Below are 20,000 nucleotides of genomic sequence, written 5' to 3'. Positions count from 1 at the left end.
CCGGGCTTCGCTCGCTTCCCCGAAGGACTTCTTCGTTTGTTCAGAGCCTTTTCGTTAACTCGGTTACGTCTTTTCCAATCTCCTTATTTCCCATCGCTTCCTCCTCGTCTCTTCGGCCGTCTCCAATTGCACTACATAAGAACATAGGGATGTAGGCCACTGCGAAGTACAAAAAGATCTACACTAGGCAGTTCCATGTCCTTTATTACCTGTCATCCCCTACCATCACCGTATGTATTTGTTTGTCGTCCTTGTCTCCCACCTCTACACCCAAAATAGATAAACAAATAAATAAATAAATACAAATTATAAATATTAAAGTACATGATTCTATTTCTTCTTCGTACTTAGCGCCCTTTTTTATGTAAGAAAATTGTGTTTTCCCCGCTCCTCTTGTTATTATTATTTTTTTCTTCGTTTTCCTCTTCTTCGTCTTCTTCCTCTTCTTTTCCTTTGTCTTCGTCTTCTTCGTCTTCTTCTTCCTCTTCGTCTTCTTTTTCTTCGTCGTCTTCGTTTTCTTTTTTTCATCGTCTTTTCTTTTTCTTCGTCTTCTTTCTTCCTCTCCTTCTTCCTCTCCTTCTTCCCTTTTTCTTTTTCTTCTTCCTCCTCCTCTTCTTCTTCTTCCTCTTCTTCTTCTTCTTTTCTTTCTCCTTCTTCCTCTTCTTCTTCTCCCTTTTCTTTGTCTTCTTTTTCTTCCTTTTCTTCTCCCTCTTGTTCTTTTCCTTCTTACTTCTTCTTCTTCGTCGTCTTCTTCCTCTCCCTCTTCTTTTTCTTCTTTTCTTCTTCCTCCTCTTCTTGCTCTTCTTTTTCTACTTGTTTTTCTTCCTCCTTCTTCCTCCTCCTTCTTCGTCTTCTTCTTCTCCCTTTTCTTCCTCTTTTTTCTTCCTTTTCTTCTCCCTCTTGTTCTTTTTCTTCTTCTTCTTCTTCTCGTTTTCTTCATCTTTTTGTCTTCTTTTTCTTCTTCCTCTTCTTTTTCATTTTCTTCGTCTCCGTCGTCGTTGTGTTTTTCCGCTTTTTCTTCTTTGTCTTCTTTTTCTTTTTCTTCTTTTAATGATGAACACCCAAAAAAGGTTCTCTCTTTCCCGTTCTTTCTCCACCCCACTCTCTCTCTCTCTCTCTCTCTCTCTCTCTCTCTCTCTCTCTCTCTCTCTCTCTCTCTCTCTCTCTCTCTCTCTCTCTCTCTCTCTCTCTCTCTCTCTCTCTCTCTCTCTCCTCTTTTCCCCTTTCCCTTCTCTCTCCCTCTTGTTACTTTCTTCTAACTCCTCTTCTACCTCCCCTCTTCTCTCCCCTTCTACCTCCCTCTCTCACTTCTTCTCCTTCTCTCCCTTTTCTTACTTCCTCCCTCTCCCTCCCTCCCACTCCCTACCTCTCCCTCGCTCCTTCTCCTTCCTCTTTCTTTCTCCCCTCCTTCTCCCTCCCTCTTTCTCCCTGCCTCCTTTTCCCTCCCTCTTTTTACCTCCTACTCCCTCATCTTCTTTCTCACGTTCTCCCTCACCTTCTCCCTCACCTTCTCCCTAAGATTCTCCCTCTTTTTCTCCCTCTCTTTCTCCCTCTCTTTTTCCCTCCCTCCTTCTCCCTCCCTCCTTCCCCCTTTTTCTTTATACCTCACGTCTTCCCACCCCTCCTCTCTCCCTCCCTTCCTCGTACCCTGCTCCCTCTCTCCCTCTCTCCTTCCCTTCCTTATCTCCTTTTTCCTTCTTCCTCCTTCCTCCTCCTCCCTCACTCGCCTTCTCCCTTCCTCCATCCCTCGCCACTCATCCCTGCTCCCTCTTCTCCCCCACTTCCTCCCTCCCTCTTCTCCCCTTTCTCCCTCCTTCCCAATCTCATCATTCCATCTTATACCTATTTCATCTCTTACCCCATTCCAGGTATTGTAGGGAAAGTCTTAACTCCCACACCTTTGCAACGCATGTCCGTAATAGAAATATTCTGTTTCACGTGTACTTGTTAAGTGCCTGCCTACGATGGTCGTAAACAAGGAAATTTTGTTTAAGCAATAGCTATAGACGACCAGATACCATCAGCGTTCTCAAGAATGTAGCGACAATTTTCTTATTCTGATTGTACCTTGCCCCTCTCCCCTTCTCTCATTTGTTCTTCTTATTCTTTGCTTCACTTGTCCACGTCATCGCACCTTCCCCTCCCTCTCTCTCTCCTTCCCTCTCTCCCTCCCCTCTTCCGTTCCTCTCTCCTCTCCTTCCATTTCCCTTCTCCCCTTCTTTCTTTCTTTCTCTTCTCCTCTTCCGTCTTCTTATTTCGAAGCGAAATTTAAACCTCTGTCCCCTCTCCTCCCTCTCTCTGATGTCTTCGCTCTCTCTCCTCTCTCTCTCTTTCCCTCTCCCCTCTCTTACCCTCTCACCTCTCTTCCCTCTTTCCCCCCTCTCCCCCTCTCCTTTCTCCCTCTCTCTCCTCTCTTCCCTCACTCCCCTCTCCCCCCAGTTCCCCTTGCCTTTCCTCTCTCCCCTCTTCCCTCTGTTCCCTCACTTTCCTCTATTCCCTCTCATTCCTCTCTTTCTTATTTTCCTTCTCTACCTCCTCTCCCCTCTTTTTCCTGTCCCCTCACTTTCCTCTATTCCCTCTCATTCCTCTCTTCCCTATTTTCCTTCTCTCCCTTCTCTCCCTTCTCTCCCCTCTTTTCCCTTTCTTCTTTCATTCCCTCTTTCTTCCCTTTCTCTTCCCTCTCACTTTCTTCCCTTGTCTTCGTCTTCCTGTTTGTACAAATTGTCTTCACTCTCTCCCTCTTCCCCTTCCTTCTCCTCCTTCCACTCTCTTCCCATCCTCCACACCCCGTTTCCATCATCTTCATTTACATAAACCTCTTGACCTAACTCTCCTTTTTCTCCTCTCTTCTCACCTAGCTTTGCTCTTTTTCGTTCAGCTCCCACAAGCACTATTTCCTCTTTGGTGTCTCTTCTACAATACCCCATACTCCCTCCCTTCTCCCCCCCTCCCCCCTCCCCCCCACTCCCCCGCTTCTGTGTCAGACACATTATTGCCTCCTTTTGTGCATTCTGGAGATGAACGCAGTGTTCTGCAAAAGTGAAGCAACTCGTGTCAGAATGTTTCGTTTAGTGTTGTAAATTCATCGTGACCTTTGGCAACACCTACTCGCTGAATCAACTCCTTCTTTCGGTATACAGCCTACGCCAGGAGGCGCTGAGCTGCGGCCGAAGCCGTCACCTTTGCCCTATGATGCGCTTTTAGGACGGTCCAGGGTCAGGTCATTATAGCTCACTGCGCTGGGAATCGGAGTGAAGTGAGTGCGGGATTCGAACCCGCAACTGAGCGAATGCGAGGCCCATCAGGGCTGTGATATTAGCGTTTCCACGTTTCAACAACTTTGGCATTTTATGTTCCGTGACCTTGAGATATGTCGAACTTTTAGGAATCGTTTGATGACGAAGCAAAAGTTAGATTAAAAGAAGAAGAAAAAAGAAGAAAAGATAAACTGGAAGCATCACGGCATTGTAAACTCTGGTTAATGTTTTTAGATTAATTTTGTGTTTTGAAAAGATATCAGGAAATTGGAGCGTAATCTATGTAATGAATTGACCTGAGTAAATAGCAGCTCCTTTCTAATATCATTTGTTTGTATTAAATGTATGAATAATGTGTGTGCGTGTGTCTGTGTGTGTGTGTGTATGTATGTATGTATGTGTGTGTGTGTATATGTATGTGTGTATGTATGTGTGTGTGTATGTATGTGTGTGTGTACGTATATATATATGTGTGTGTGTGTGTACGTATATATATATATATATATATATATATATATATATATATGTGTGTCTGTGTGTTTGTATGTGTGTGTGTGTGCGTGTGTTTATGTGTATGTACGTGTGTGTGTGCATGTGTATATGTTTACGTTATTTCTGTATTTCGTATCTCGTTTACGTACATAGGATTTAGTTCTTTGTATATCGTATCAAGCTTATTCTGTATCGTATCTAAATCCTTGTACATCGTATCGAGCTCTTCGTATATCACATCTAGCTCTTAGTATATCGTATCTAACTCGTATTTGCACAACTTATCTCTCTTTGTATATCGTATCGAGCTCTTTGTATATCGTATCTAGCTCTTAATATATCTTATCTAACTCGTATTTGCACAACTTATCTCTCTTTGTATATCGTATCGAGCTCGTATCTGTACATCGAATCCAGCCCCCACACAGCATGGCTTTAGCAGCCTACCCCCCCTCCCCTCTCCCCTCCCCCTGTCCCCTCTCCTCTCCCTCTCCCCTCCCCCTGGCTCCCTCCTCCTCACCTCCCCCTCCCCCTATCCCCCTCCCCTCCCTTCCCCCTCTCCCCCTCTCCCCAGATAATATACGAGATTCCGGGCCATTATAACTTATAATATATTGGACTTCGGGGAGTGAACTCCCAGTTTCATCCCCCTCCATACCCCGTCCTCCCTGTCCCCTCTCCCCCTCCTCTCCCCCTCCTCTCCCCCTCCTCTACCCCCCTCCGCTCCTCCGATAGCTGTCCTTGACCTCCATATTTGTGTCATCAACATGGCCTACTACATTTTATCGATTTTCTTTTCTTTTTCTATTTGTTATTATTATATATATTTTCTTACTTAATTTTTTTTATGTGTGTGTATCTTTTTCTGTTTCTTATTATTGTATATATATATTTCTTACTTTAATTTTTTTGTGTGTATTTTTTTTTTTTTTTTTTGTGGGCACCTAATTTTTTTTCCACTTTTCTTTTTTCTTTATTTGTTTTCATTTGCTTCCATTGCCTCTTTTTCTTTTCGTATTATCTCCTTTTTCTTTATTTTCTTGTATATTTATTTCTTTCCTCCCCATTTGTGACTCTGACATTAGTCGGTCTTCTCTCTGCTTCGCCTTCTCTCTTTCATTACAGTTCTTTCACTTCCGTCTTCTCCCCTTTTCTCTCTCTCTCTCTCTCTCTCTCTCTCTCTCTCTCTCTCTCTCTCTCTCTCTCTCTTTTTATCTCTCTCTCTCTCTCTCTCTCTCTCTCTCTCTCTCTCTCTCTCTCTCTCTCTCTCTCTCTCTCTCTCTCACTCTCTCTCATTCTCTCTCTCTCTTTGATCTTCAATCTCGGTCTTTTCTCTAACTTTCTCCCGATTCATTTTCCTCTACCTCCTCCTCCCCGACCTTCTCCTCTTCTCTCTTCGTTTTCTCTTCCTTTTTACCCTTATCCTCTTCCTCCTCCTTCTCCTCCTCCTCCCTTCTTCTCCTCTGCCGCACCTAATCCTCCTCCTCTGCCTCCGCTCCTCTTCCTCCTCCCCTCCTCCTCCTCCTCCTCCTCCTCCTCCTCCTCCTGCTCCTCCTTGTCGTCGAACTTTTCGATCTCCTCCTCTTCTCTCTTCCTTTCCTTCATGTATCCCTTCCACGCCTCATCATTTACTCATTGCCATTCACTTATGAGAATTTTCTTCTCACTCTTCTCCACCTTTTCCTCCTGCACTTTCCTCCTTCCCTTCGTCCTTCCCTTCCTCCTTTCACTTCCCTTCCACTTCCCCTTTCCCTCCCTCTTTCCCTTCGTCCCTCCCTTCCTCCGTTTGTCCTCCTTCCCTTCCTCCTTTTTTCCTCCTTCCCTTCCTCCGTTCTTTCCTCCTTCCCTTTCGTCCTTCCCTTCCTCCTTTCCTTCCCCTTTCACTCCCCCTTTCACTTCCCCTTTCCCTTCCTCCTTCCCTTCGTCCCTCCCTTCCTCTTTTCTTTCCTCCTTCTCTTCGTCCTTCCCTTCCCCCTTTCCCTTCCCCTTTCCCTTCCCCCTTTCCCTTCCCCTTTCCCTTCCCCTTTACCTTCCTCCTTCCCTTCGTCCCTCCCTTCCTCCTTCCTTTCCTCCTTTCCTTCGTCCCTCCCTTCCTCCTTCCTTTCCTCCTTCCCTTCCTCCTTCCTTTCCTCCTTCCCTTCGTCCTTCCCTTCCTCCTCCCCCTCCATTTTACCTTCACCCTTCCCGTCCTCCTTCCCTTCCTCCTCCCCCTCCACCTTCCCATCCTCCTTCACTTCCTCCTCCTCCCCCTCCCCTCTCTTGCCTTGAATGTTGATCCTCATCCCTTATTTCTGCTTCCAAAGGATTACAAAGGATTACAAAGGCGGAGCATGCCGACAGGAGACCTTTTGATCCATATCTAGGTCGGATGCGAAAAAAAAATCATATTAATAATAAAATAATAAATAAAAACTATGATAATGTAAATAACAAATAAAATACATAAATAAATGCATAGGTATAGTTAAATAATAAACAAACAGGTAAATAGTAAATAATAATAAATTGACATATAACTAATAATAAATAAAAATCAGACAGACAAATGATAACAAAACAAAAACAAATGATATAAGATAAATTATAATCATTACAGCATCTTACTTAGGTATTTATCTAAATGATTCTTAAAGCTTCGAACTGAACTACATTGCACTACCTGTGCAGGAAGTTTATTCCATTCATTAACTACACGGTTGGCAAAGTTGTTTCTACCTACTTCCAAATTGAATCTATTTCCGGAGAGAGACCATTATTTCTTGTCGGATTAATTCAGTGTAAAACTTTTGTCACTTTTGACGATGTCAAAACCCTTTAGAATATTAAAGACCTGTACCAAGTCACCTCTGAGTTTACGCTTTTTTAGGAAAAACACATTCATATGTTTTAGTCGATTTTCGTATGATTTATTATTGATGTTTGAAATCAGTTTTGTGGCTCGCCGTTGTACTCTTTCCAATCTGTCAATGTCTTTAATGAGATTCGGTGACCATACGGAAACAGCATATTCCAAATGTGGACGAACTAACGATTTATATAGCTTGTTAATGAGTGATGGACTTTTGAAATCAAAAGATCGCGCAATCAGTCCTAGAATCTTATTTGCTTTCTCAGAGGCTGAAATACACTGCTTGGATGATTTGAGGTCGTTACTGCTTCTCCTCTTTTCATCTTCTCTCTTGTTGTCTTCTCTTCCTTTTCCTCTTTTTTTTTCTTTTCTATTTTCACTTCTTCCTTCCAATCCCTTCACTTTTTATTATTGTCATTTATCATTATTATTATTATTACTATTATTTATTTATTTATTTTATCATTATCATTGTTATCATTATTATTATTATCATTATTATTATTATTATTTTCATTATTATTATTATTATTATTATTTTTATTATTATTATTGTTATTGTTATTGTTATTGTTATTATTGATATTATTATTACTATTATTATTATTAGTTTATTTTTTATTTATTTATTTATTTTTTTTGCTCTCCCCTCACCTCCATTTAATCCTCTTCATTCTTTCCCTTGTATACCCATCTGTCTCCTCCCCCTCTCTCCCTCTTCCTCCTTCTCCTCCTCCTTTTCCCCTTCTTTTCTCCCCTTCTCCTATTCCCCCTCCTCCTCTTCCCTCTTCTCTTGTTCCCCCTTTTCTTATTACTGCTCCCCTTCCCCGCTTCTCCTCTTCCTCTTCCCCCTTCCCCTCTTCTTCTTCCCCTTTCTCCTCCTGTTCTTCCACACCCTTCTCCTTTTCCCCTTCCCCTATCTCCTTCTCCTCCTCCACCTTCACCTGTCTTTCCCCCTTCTCCTCTTCCTCTTCCCATCTTCCACTCTTCTTCTTCCCACCTTCTCCTCCTCTTCTTCCCTCCTCCTCCTCCTCATCTTCTTCCTATTTCTCCTCCTTTTCTTCCTCTTCCCTCCCTATCCTCTTCTTCTTCCTCTTTCCTCTATCTCTTCCTCCTTTACCAGTCCCTCTCTCCCCTCCATGCCCTACCCTGCTTCGTTGGCCTTGCAGCCGACAGTCCACGTTGTATTCTTTAGCTCTTGTTTATCACGGCCTCTGCAAGTCTTCCCTTCGTCCCCGCTTCAGCTGACCTTCTCATTGTTGTTTCCCTCCCTTGTTCGCCTTCACCGTCCCCCCTTCCCCCCTTCCCCCCTTCCCCCCTTCCTCCCTCCCCCTCACCTCTCCCCCCTCCCCCCCTTCCTCTCTTAGAGATCTCGCCACCCTTTTCTCTTTTTACGCTTGACTTTACACCTGTTCTTAGTAACCCAACCAAGGGTAACAAGTAACCGGTTACCCGGCTTCAGTCAGGTGACGGGTGTATTACCCGTGTCAGGTGATCTGGGAGTTCCTAGATTTGAAGGATTCTGTTAGGTGGGAGTTAAATGTGTATCACAGATTTTTCAAACTTGTATCTGTTGGAATATTAATTCTTTTGCAAAACTTAGTACTAAAGGTTCTGTAGTCTACAGTCGTCAGGGCTGCACCTTCTCTGTCACTGATTGGATTATTAATAAAAAAAAAAAATCAAACGTACGCGCCTTTGACTTGGCTACCCTCCTTATAAGGGGGAGAAAGCTCTTGGCATATCGACAGATAGACCTTTTGATTTAGACAAATTAATAAATGGAGTCAGAGTAACCCTCCCTCCCCTTCATGATCAGCATTGCTTTGATCTGGATATGATTCTCCAATATAATCAGAGTGCTCCGTGACTCTGGGCCGTAGGGGCGTGTCAACATTTGCTAAAACACCGATTGCATAAAATATATACATTCAGTACCCCATACAGGTACGGTGGGTGACCCTGGTCCATAGGGGTGGTGGTAATCAAGGGAGTATACTATATATATGTGGCATACTTTGGATGGGTTAGTTGTTGCTCTTGTTGTCGTTCCCTAAAGTGTCTGGCCGAGCAGTCCCATGCCCCCTGAGGAACGCCACGGCCAGAACGTGGATTTTCCCCACAAATCCTTTATAGGGTGTATATCGTGTTGTTGGCGTGCATGATTGTGTATGATGCAGTATTCAAAAATGTGTTGTATGGGACGAAGTGTTACATCCTGGACAGTTATCTGCGATGCGGTCATCCAGGTTCTTTTGGTAACTAAGAAAGTCTGGAAGATGGCCGCATTGCAGTCCGGCCAGGAGGACTCTGTTTTCTCGGAGGGTGAGAGGATTCAGAGGGAGGGATATCAGGAGCCCTGGCATGCAGCAATGTGTTTTCTTTCAGTTCGGTGATGGAGGATGGGATGGGTTAGTTGTTGGGTGCGCCAACTGGGGCGCACTCTGCGTAAATCAGTGGGGAAGAGAGGGGGGTGGGAGGGGTGCAGCTCCACTCAACGAGAGAATTCGCTCAACGTAAGCCCAGGCGGAATCCATAAAGTGCCTCTCCGTTAAACAGATTATGGTTTGCCTGTGTTTGGTTTCCCTCTACTACCGTGTGGCTCTCTCTCTCTCTCTCTCTCTCTCTCTCTCTCTCTCTCTCTCTCTCTCTCTCTCTCTCTCTCTCTCTCTCTCTCTCTCCCTCTCGTTGTTTCGTTTTGTCTGGTATTGTTTTTGTCATTCTGTTTGTCATTCTCTCCCAGCGTGCGCGCACAAACACAAACACACACACACACACACACACACACACACACACACACACACACACACACACACACACACACACACGTGTAAGTACTCGTGTATATTTGTATGTGTATATATGTATGTGTATATATATATAATATATATATATATATATATATATATATATATATATATATATATATGTATAAATACATATACTGATCTCTCTAGCTCTCGTATTTGCTTCGTTTTATTATTATCAGTTTTTGATTCCCCGACGTCAAAATCCGGAACCCTTCGTTCTTTTTTATTTATTTATTCATTTATTTATCTATTTATTTCGGACGTCGTCCTTCGTCGCTGACTGTCCGAGGGACTCTCCCGAACTGCCTTTCCGGCCGTTCGCTCCGCCATGGCTTTTGTCATTTGTCCTTTGTTGAGCGCCGTCCACTCTTTGTCCAGCCTTTGTTTTTGTTGAGGTTTGTGTTCTTGTTTACGAGCCTTGATCTCTGTCGCGTCTGTGTCCGGGGGATGGGGGGTGGGGGTGGGGTGGGGGTGTCTCCCCCTCTCCTGAATAGTATTGTCTAGTTTTAACCAGACGTGGTTAAGTAGAAGAGGAGAAGGGGAGGAGAGGAAGAGGAGGAGAAGGGGGAAGAAGAGGAGGAGAAGAGGGGAAGAAGAAGAAGTGGAGGCGAAGGGGGAAGAGGGAAAGAAGAAGGGGTGAAGAAGAAGCGGAGGAGAAGGGGTGAAGAAGAGGAGGAGGAAAAGTGGGAAGAGGAAAAGGAGGAGAAGAAGGGGTGAAGAAGAGGAGGACAAGGGATGAAAGGAAGAGGACGAGAAAGGAGAAGAAGTGGAGGAGAAGGAGGAAGAAGAGGAAGAGAAATGGTGAAGAAGAAGAGGAGGAGAAGGGGTGAAGAAGAGGAGGAGGAGAAGGGGTAAAGAAGAGAAAAGAAGGAGTGAAGAAGAGGAGGAGGAGAATGGGGAAGAAGAGGAGGAGAAAAAGAGAAGAGAAGAGGAGAAGGGAGGAGAGGAAGAGAAGGAGAAAAGGGAAGAAGAGGAGAAGAGGAGGAGAAGGGGGAAGAAGAAGAGGGGGAGAAGAGAGAAGAAGAGGACGAAGAGGAACAGGGGTCAAGAAGAGGAGGAGGAGCAGGGGTCAAGAAGAGGAGGAGGAGAAGGGGAAGAGGAAGAGGAGGAGAAGGGGGAAGAAAAAGAGGAGAAAGAAAAATAAGAGGAGGAGAAAGAGTGAAGAAAAGGAGGAAGAGAAGGGAGAAGAAAAAGAGGAGGATAGGGGAGAAGGGGAAGAGGGGGAGAAGGGGGAATAGGAAGAGGAGGAGAAGGGGAAGGAGAAGAGGAGGAGAAGGGAAGGATAAAGAGGAAGAGGAGAAGAAAGGGGGAAGAAGAAGAGGAGGAGAAGGGGAGAAGAAAAAGATGAAGAGAAGGGGGAAGAAAAAGAGGAGAAGGGGGAAAGAAGTGGATGAAGTGAAGTGGGTGAAGAAGAAGAGGAGAAGGGGTGAAGAAGAAGAGGAGAAGGGGTGAAGAAGAGCAGGAGGAGAAGGGAGGAAGAAGAAGAAGAGGAGGTGAAGAGGTGAAGAAGAGGAGGAGGAGGAGAAGGGAGGAAGAAGAAGAGGAGGAGGTGAAGGTGGGGGGAAGAAGAGAAAGAAAGTAGTTTCGTGGTATATTTGGAGAAGTAAATTCTTTGATGCATTGTTAACTCGCAATCACCCCGAAGGCCGTCAGTCCACTTTAAATTGAAGAAGTGTCCGTCAGAGATGGTCTTCGAAGTATAGACAGACACACTGGGCTCTATCAATTCAATCGTGACGTATATCTACGTCAGTTTCCGACGTCACCGTCACCAGATACTGCGGCCAGTATTCTAGAAACTACTGGGGGACTAGGTACGTGTGGGCTGATTTTTTTTTTTTTTCTTGCTTGTTTGTTCCTGATCTTTTCGTCATTTTCGTTCTTCTCTTTTTGACTTCTTCGTTGTGAGGATTGCCTTGACTTCTTCCTCTTCCTTCATCAAGTCTTCACCTTTTGATCCTTGCTTCTGTCAATCTTCCCATCCTTTTCTTTCGTCTGAATGTTCTCTCTTCCTCTCCCTCCTCCTCCTCTTCCTCCTCCTTCTCCCGTCTTTGGTTAGAGTTTTTTCTTTCTTTTTTTTCTCTTCCTTCTCTCCGTTCCTCTTCCTTCCCTTCTCTCATATTTTATTTCTCTCTTCCTATTCTCTTCTCTTCCTTCCCTCATTTTTCCCTCCTTCCTCTCTTCTCTTCCTTTTTTCTTTCTCTTCTTCCTTCTTTCCTTCCTCTTCTTCCTTCTTTCCTTCCTTCTTCTCTTCCATTCCTCTTCTCTTCCTCCCATCCTCACTTCCTTCCCATCCTCTCTTCCTTCCCATTCTCTCTTCCCTCCTTTCCAACTCTCTTTCTTACCTCCTCTCATCCTTCGCACCCTCTCTTCCTCCCACTCTGTTTTCCTCACTTTCTTCCTCCCTCTCCTCCTTCCCTCCTCTCTTCCTTTCTTCCTCTTTTCCCTCCCTCTTTTCGTCCTTCCCTCCTCTCTTCCCACTCCATATTACATTATGACCCAACTCTTCGTCCTGTTTTACTCCTATGTGAACCATTTTTGAACTCCCCTTCCTGCACGTAATATATTTCTCCTTCTCCTTCCCACACTTACTTCTCTCCTTCCCTGTCTTTCTTCCCTCCTTCCCTTCCTTCCTTCCCTCCCTCCCTGCCTTCCTTCCCTCCTTCCCTGCCCTCCTTCCCTCCTTCCCTGCCTTCCTTCCCTCCTTCCCTGCCTTCCTTCTCTCCTTCCCTGCCCTCCTTCCTTGCCTTCCTTCCCTCCTTCCCTGCCCTCCTTCCCTCCTTCCCTGCCTTCCTTCCCTCCTTCTCTGCCTTCTTGCCTCTTTCCCTGCCTACCTGCTTCCTCCTTCCCTGCCTTTATGTCTTCCTTCTCTGCCTTCCTGCCTCCTTCCCTGCCTTCCTGCTTCCTCCTTCCCTGCCTTCCTGTCTTCCTTCCCTGCCTTCCTTCCCTCCTTCCCGCCTTCCTGCCTTCCTTCGCTCCTTCCCGCCTTCCTTCGCTCCTTCCCGCCTTCCTTCGCTCCTTCCCGCCTTCCTTCGCTCCTTCCCGCCTTCCTTCGCTCCTTCCCGCCTTCCTTCGCTCCTTCCCGCCTTCCTTCGCTCCTTCCCGCCTTCCTTCGCTCCTTCCCGCCTTCCTTCCCTCCTTCCCTGCCTTCCTTCCCTCCTTCTCTGCCTTCCTTCCCTCCTTCCCTGCCTTCCTTCCCTCCTTCCCTGCCTTCCTTCCCTCCCTTCCTTCCCTCCTTCCCTCCTTCCCTCCTTCCCTGCCTTCCTTCCCTCCGTTCCTGCCTGCCTTCCTTCTTTTTATATCCTGTTCATTCCCCTTCTCTTCTCTTCAGTCTATCCCTCCTTCTCTCACTCAATCAATCAGTCAATCAGTCATTCTGAGTCCACCGCTGAACAAAAGCCTCTTTCATAGCATGACATGACTCGCACGACTGCGCCAGCCTCTGCCACGTCACTCCTGCAAACTTCTCTATCTCATCTCTCCACCTTCTGTCTGGTCTCCCTCGTGCACGCTTCCCATCTCGCGGCGTCCACTCAGTAACACATTTGCTCCATCGCTCATCAGTCGTTCGAGGTAATTTACTTCTCTCTCCATTTTTTTTTCCTCCACTTTTTTCATCCCTCAATCATCGCGTCCACATGACTTCTTCCCTTCCATGCTTTCCTACTCCCTCCTCCTCCTCTCTCCCTCCTCTTTTCTCCCTCCTCCTCTCTTCCTCCTCCCTCCCCCTCCTTCTTGTCTCTCCCCTTCCCCCTCCTTTCTCCCCCTTCATCCTCCCCTTCCTCCTCCCTCCTCCTTCTTCCTCCGGCTCCTCCTTCTTCCTCCGGCTCCTCTCTCCTCTCCTCCTCTCCTCCTCCCTCCTCTTCTCTGATCCCCCACCTCCACGCACCTTCGCCATCATTGTCCCTTCCCCTCATCCCTCAACCCCCTCCCCCTCCCCCTCCCCCTCTTCCTTCATCCCCCTTCCGTCCTCCTTTCTCCCTCCTCCTCCCTCCCTCTCCCCTGTAATAATGAGGGAAGATCAATTATGACGCGTGAAATAATTAAATTCAATTTCCATGTTTTTAGAAAACTGTGCTGTGTCCCTCGATGTAACCAAATGTCAGCTGATGCTATTTGGAAGACTCAAAGAAGAAGAAAAAAAAATAACTTGATAATAGAATTCTTGGTCAAGAGTATCAGGAGAATTCTAGTAATTCTAGTACCGTCACGCGGGCTGATTTCGGCTGGAGGTATATAGTTCACCACAACATTTTTGGCTTCCAAGTCTCTCTCTCTCTCTCTCTCTCTCCTCTCTCTCTCTCTCTCTCTCTCTCTCTCTCTCTCTCTCTCTCTCTCTCTCTCTCTCTCTCTCTCTCTCTCTCTCTCTCTCTCTCTCTCTCTCTCTCTCTCTCTCTCTCTCTCTCTCTCTCTCTCTCTCTCTCTCTCTCTGACGTCTAGCGAGCTGGCTAGTGCGTCTTTACTTGCGACGAAGGTCGACGGGATGGCAGTTCGAGTCCTGCCACCGGCGAAGATGGACCAAGGGCATGGTTCATTAAATTCCACGCTACAAAGTCCTCAGTAAGGGGAACAGTCCTAGACTCCCGATAGGAGAAGTCTGCGACGCTATCATTCAAAATTACCCCGCCTGACGGTAATTTTAGGAATGATAGTATTTCGAAATTTTAGATTCAGATAAGTCTAGAAAACAGCAAATAAATGGCTATTTAAATACTTCAATTCATTTTAACTTTTTCTGTCATTTCTTATTTATCTTTAATTATTTATTTGTTGTTATAATTTATAAGTCGTTTCACACGTATCGACTTTTCGCCGTGCGCCGGGCACGACACGACGTCGTGGTCTCAAAAAACCATGACTGTCTATGAACACTTTCACCCGTCACGACCACGACCACGTGTGAAAGGGTCCATAGACACATAATGGTTATTTAAGAGCACGACGTCGTGTCGTAGACGGCGCTCTGCGAAAAGTCTATTATGTGTGAAACGAGCCTTAGCCCATTTCTCTCTGCTCGTAAAGCGAGTTTCTCTCGTTAGACTATATTTTCTCTCTTGTTTCTCATTTTCCCCGTCCGTCCTTCGCTTTTCTTTTGTCAACTTTCTCCTCTATGTACAATCTTTCTCTCTCTTTCTCTCTCTCTCTCTCTCTCTCTTTTTTCTCTCTCTCCCTTTCTGTTTGATGTCAGACTTATTATTCTTATTATTTTTAAATATTTTCAGTTCTCTATCGTTCCTTCGCTACTTTACTTCACTTAATTTGTTCTCTGTAAAGTCACTTACTTCTTGATCTTTTTTCTTTCTCTTCCTTATCCTCTTCCTCTTCTTCTTCCTCCTCTACCTCCTCCTCTTTCTCTTCCTCTTCCTCCTCTTCCTCCTCCTCTTCTTCCTGAAAGCTGTCGTGATCCTTTTCCTTATCATTATGTGCTTCTTAACTCGTTTCTTTTCTCCAGTCGTGGGCGTGGCCCTCCGTCCCGCTGTCATCTTCCTCCTCCTCCTACTCCTCCTCTTCAACACCTTATCCTTCTCGTCCCCTTTCTCTCTCCCCCTCTTCGTTCACCTCATTTTTACTCTCCTCCCTTCCTTTCCCTCTAACCCGCCTTAAGAGTCTTGAAAGTCATGCAATACTCCGGACACTTGGATCTGACCCATGTGTTATTATACAAATATACATACAACATAAATACTTACACACAAATACACACAAAAGCATACAAATATATATATACACACAAACATACATACAAACATATATATACATACATACACACATACATACATACATACATACATACATACATACATGCATGCATACATGCAGTGAGGAAGTTTGAGGAAGATCTAACCCTCGTCACCAACACTTCCTCCCATCCAACGCCCCCCTACCACGCCATACTACCAGGCACAACAACAAACTCTACAAGAACAGCACCATTCCGTCCATGATGCACATCATTAATTCAGTTTAATCTAGTCCTAGAATTAACTCAATTTGTACATTGTCATTGTGTCACTGTACTACTATTAACTCAACAAATCTATTATTATTATATACTTATATACATACTTTTATATGAAGATACATCAGGTCTTTTCACCTGAACAAAGGGGATTGCAGTAAAAAAACTCAGATGTACACCTTATATTCATCCTAAAACATATTCCACGCCCTTCCCACACCCATCCCACAACTATTTGTTGCCTACCTCATCTTAGCACTTCGTTGAAGAAGGTCCATCCCTTACTCCCGCCACACTGCTCAGGTATTATAGTTAGGAGTGGTTCATTCGTTTTTATTTGTTTGTTACTTTGTTATCTCTACTGTATATTCTGTAGTTTACTTATGGTAAAAGTGATTTTATGTAATTATTTTTATTTTATAAATTTGTGTATTTATATACTCATATATGTGTTAACATGGAGATTATTAATGTAACGTGGGTCAGGTTTGGACGTCCAACATTCTGAGCCCAAGTCTTTTAATTTTCATTTGTCGAATTTAAGAACATAAGAATGGAGGAGACTGCAAGAGATCATAAGGCCTACACTAGACAGTTCCATGTCTTTAACCACCTGTCATTCCTATCCATGAGGCTATCAAATCTTCTCTTAAAACAATCAGTAGATTCAGCGCTCACTACATAGTTGCTAAGTCTATTCCATTCGTTGACCACTGTGTTGATAAAGCAGTTCTTGCCTATTTCCGTCTTAAACACACACACATACACACACACACACACACACACACACACACACACACACACACACACATATATATATATATATATATATGTATGTATGTATGTATGTAACTCGAGCATACAAATATATAAGAAAAGTTGCGCTCAACTTATATCTCTATTAATGGAGCAATGTTTTAGGTCACTACAACACTGGTCACGTGCTAGCCGTAGGTTCGACCCCTCGGTCGTACCACGTTTCAATTTCTGCATGTTGCCTCCACAGAGCTTCCGATGTTGATGGCTTAGAATTAAAGTGCAATGTGGTTGATAATATAGATGTATATATATATATATATATATATATATATATATATATATATATATATATATATATATATATATACATATTCTCATAAAATAGATTGAAATAGTGGCGAAATCCACATAAACGTAAGACAAAACAGATGCGAATGATGATAAAAATGAAAACGAAATTCGTTGGAGAACAGTACTTCGGGCCAACTGTTCATCAACTTTGGTGAACTCTACAAAGTTCAACTGAACAGAACATAATTGTCTCCGTCAGCAGACTCTCCGAGATGTGTTCATCTTGTTCTTGTTCATTTTGTCCTTGATGTTACAAAGGATTACAAAGGCGGAGCATGTCGACAGGAGACCTTTTGGTCCATATCTAGGTCGGATGTGAAAAAATCATAATAAAGAGAAATAGATAAATGAATAAATAGAAATTAGAATGTAAATAACGAATAAAATATATAAATAAATGCATAAGTATAGTTAAATGATAAACAGGTAAATAGTAAATAATAATAGATTGTTCATTGTGTTCTTGTTTTTTCTGTTAATAGTTTTCTTGTTCATTCTGTTCATTTTGTTCTTTATTGTTCATTCTGTTCATCATGTTCTCGTTCATCTTGTTCAGGTTCATCATATTCATCTTGTTCTTCTTGTTCATTCTGTTCATCCGATATGAAGACTCGAACCATTAAATCAGTTCTTGTTGGCATTCGCGTTACTCTTATGGAAATTGAATAAAGGAATAAATAAATTAAAACAGAATAGATAATAGATAAATATGGAATAAACAACTAGATAAATAATATGATAAACGAGTAAATAGATAAAATAAGATATATACGGGCAGTAAGTCTTCTAATACACAAATTTTGTTGAAGGTGATGCTGTTTTCTGCATTAATAATATGTCCACCTCCGCACGAATTCTACAGAGTGTAGACCCTGCTACACGGCGATTAGCGAGATCTTTAGAAAGTATCTCCAAGAAAATTATTAATGCAGAAAACAGCATCACCTTCAACAAAATTTGTGTATTAGATAAAATAAGGATGAATAGAATTGATTAAGCAATAATACAACAAAAATAAACAAATACATAAATTAATAGATAAACAAATAAATAAAAAGCGTACGGAGTTTTATATAGTTAATATGTTAGGGACTGGAGGACCAGACCCCTGCAGGGGTCTCTCTGCTGTCGAATGAAGTTGTTTGGAGTCGCGTTTGTGAAATTACAACCAGACATTATTGGATATTAATTTCATGGATGGTGTTGCCGTCCTCCTCCTCCTCCTCCTTCTCCTCCTCTTCCTCCTCCTCCTTCTCCTCCTCCTCCTCCTCCTCACCTCCTCCTCTTCCTCACCTCCTCTTCTTCCTCTTCCTGCTCCTCCTCTTGCTCCTCCTCCTCCTCCTCTTCTTCCTCCTCCTCCCCTTGCTCCTCCTCCCCTTGCTCCTCCTCCCCTTGCTCCTCCTCCTCTTGCTCCTCTTTCTCCTCCTCCCCCTCTTGCTCCTCCTCCCCCTCTTGCTCCTCCTCCTCCTTCTCTCGCTCCTACTCTTCTCGCTCCTCCTCCTCCTCTCGCTCCTCCTCTTCTCGCTCCTCCTCCTCCTCTCGCTCCTCCCCTTCCTCATCTTTCTCATTTTCCTCCTTTTCTTCCTCCTCTTCCTAGGTCTTCCACATCTTCCTCCTACTCCTCCTCGTCTTCCTCGCCTTATTTCTATTCCTCCTCCTCTTCCTCTTCCTCCTCCTCTTCCTCATCTTCCTCCTCTTCTTCGTCCTCTTCTTCATCTTCCTCTTCTTCCTCATCTTCTTCCTCCTCCTCGTCTTTCTCCTCCTCGTATTCCTCCTCTCCCTCACCTTCCTCTTACTCCCCTTCCTCCTCCTTGTCTTCCTCTTCCTCCTCCTCCTCCTCCTCCTCCTCCTCCTTTTCTTCTTGCCCCCAACCGAACCAAAATTTCATTTCGTTTTCTGCTATTTCACTCTCATCTTCACGGCCAGACTTGGCTCGCTCCCCCCCCCCCCGGCCACTTCTCCCTCTATCTACTACTTAACTCTACGTCTCTTCCCTTTCTCTCTTTCTTTTTTCATTTTTCTCCCTTTTAACCTTCCTCCCTTCTTTCCTCAATTTCTTTCTTTCGAAAATTCCTTTTTTAACTCTTATGTCTCTTCATATTCTTTCTTTCTTCATTCTTCGTTTCTCTTTCTTTTAACCTTCCTCCTTTCCTTACTTTCTTTAAAAAAAATCCTTTCTTAACTTTTTTCCTTCTTTCCTTCCATTCAACCTTCCGTCTTTCCTTTCCCATTTTCTTCCCTTCTTTCTTCCTAATTTTCTTCGTTCTTTTCTTCCTTCTCTCTTTTTCTTCCCTTTTTTTCTTTTTCCCTTTCTTCCCGTCTTCCTTTCTTCCAGTCTTTCTTCTACCCATCTCTTCCATATCTAGTTTTCTCTCCTTTTTTATTTTTCTCTTCCTCCATCTTCTCCTCTGCTTCCTGCTCCACCTCCACATTCTCCTTTGCTTCCTGCTCCACCTCCACCTTCTCTTCCGCTTCCTACTTCCCCTCCTCCTGCTCCACCTCCTACTTCATCTGCTCTTCTTAATTGCTTCTCTTAATTTCTCTTAATCGAATTTAGTCGATCTTGAAGTCATCATCCTCCATTCCTCCTCTCTCTCTCTCTCTCTCTCTCTCTCTCTCTCTCTCCTCCCACTCCCCCCCCCCCTCTCTCTCTCTCTCTCTCTCTCTCTCTCTCTCTCTCTCTCTCTCTCTCTCTCTCTCTCTCTCTCTCTCTCTCTCTCTCTCTCTCTCTCTCTCTCTCTCTCTCTCTCTCTCTCTCTCTCTCTCTCTGCACTCCGTTTCTTCTTTTACTTCTTTTGATTGTCTTCTTCATCTTCATTTGGTCTTGGTTCTCCTCTTATCCTAACAGCTTCTGCGCCGGATTGGGAGTCCCCAGGACGTCCCCTCTCCCCCTCTCCCCCTCTCTCTCCCTCCTCTTCTCTCCTCTCCCCTTCCCTCTATCCATTCTCTCTCCCTTCCCTTCCCTTTCCCCCTCCCTCTCTCCCTCCCCTTTCCCCCTCCCTCTCTCCCTCCCCTCTTCTCTCCTCTCCTCTCCTTTCCACTCCACTCCCTTCCTGTCACTTCCACTCCACTCCCTTCCTCTCCACACCCTTCCTCTCCCCACCCCTCCACTCCACTCCCGTCCTCTTCCCTTCATTCCTCTCCCTTCCACTCTTCTCCCCTCCCCTCCATTTTCATCCTCTACCCTCCGCTCCCTTCCATTCTCCTCCTCTCCCTCTACTCTACTTCCCTCTCCCCCTCCCCTCTCCCCCCTCCCCTCTCCCCCTCCCCTCTCCCCCTCCCCTATCCCCCTCCCCTCTCCTCCTTCCTCTCCCCGTCCCTTCTCTTTTCCCTCTCCCTTCCTCTCCCCTCTCCCCCTCCCCTCTCCCCCTTCCTTTCCCCGTCCCCTCTCTTCTCCCCCTTCCTTCCTCTCCCCTCCACTCCTCTCCCCTCTTCTACACTCCCCTCTTCTACTCTTCCCTCCCCTGCCCCTTTCCTCCCTACCCTTCACTCTCCTCACACTCACCCCCCCCTCTCCCCTACTC

This window comes from Oratosquilla oratoria, chromosome 41 (genome assembly GCF_046742065.1).
Source record: "Oratosquilla oratoria isolate Oo_2021 chromosome 41, ASM4674206v1, whole genome shotgun sequence".
Taxonomy (NCBI): Eukaryota; Metazoa; Arthropoda; class Malacostraca; order Stomatopoda; family Squillidae; genus Oratosquilla; species Oratosquilla oratoria.
The sequence above is the reverse complement of the archived record's forward strand: the minus strand, read 5'-3'. Positions refer to the sequence as shown.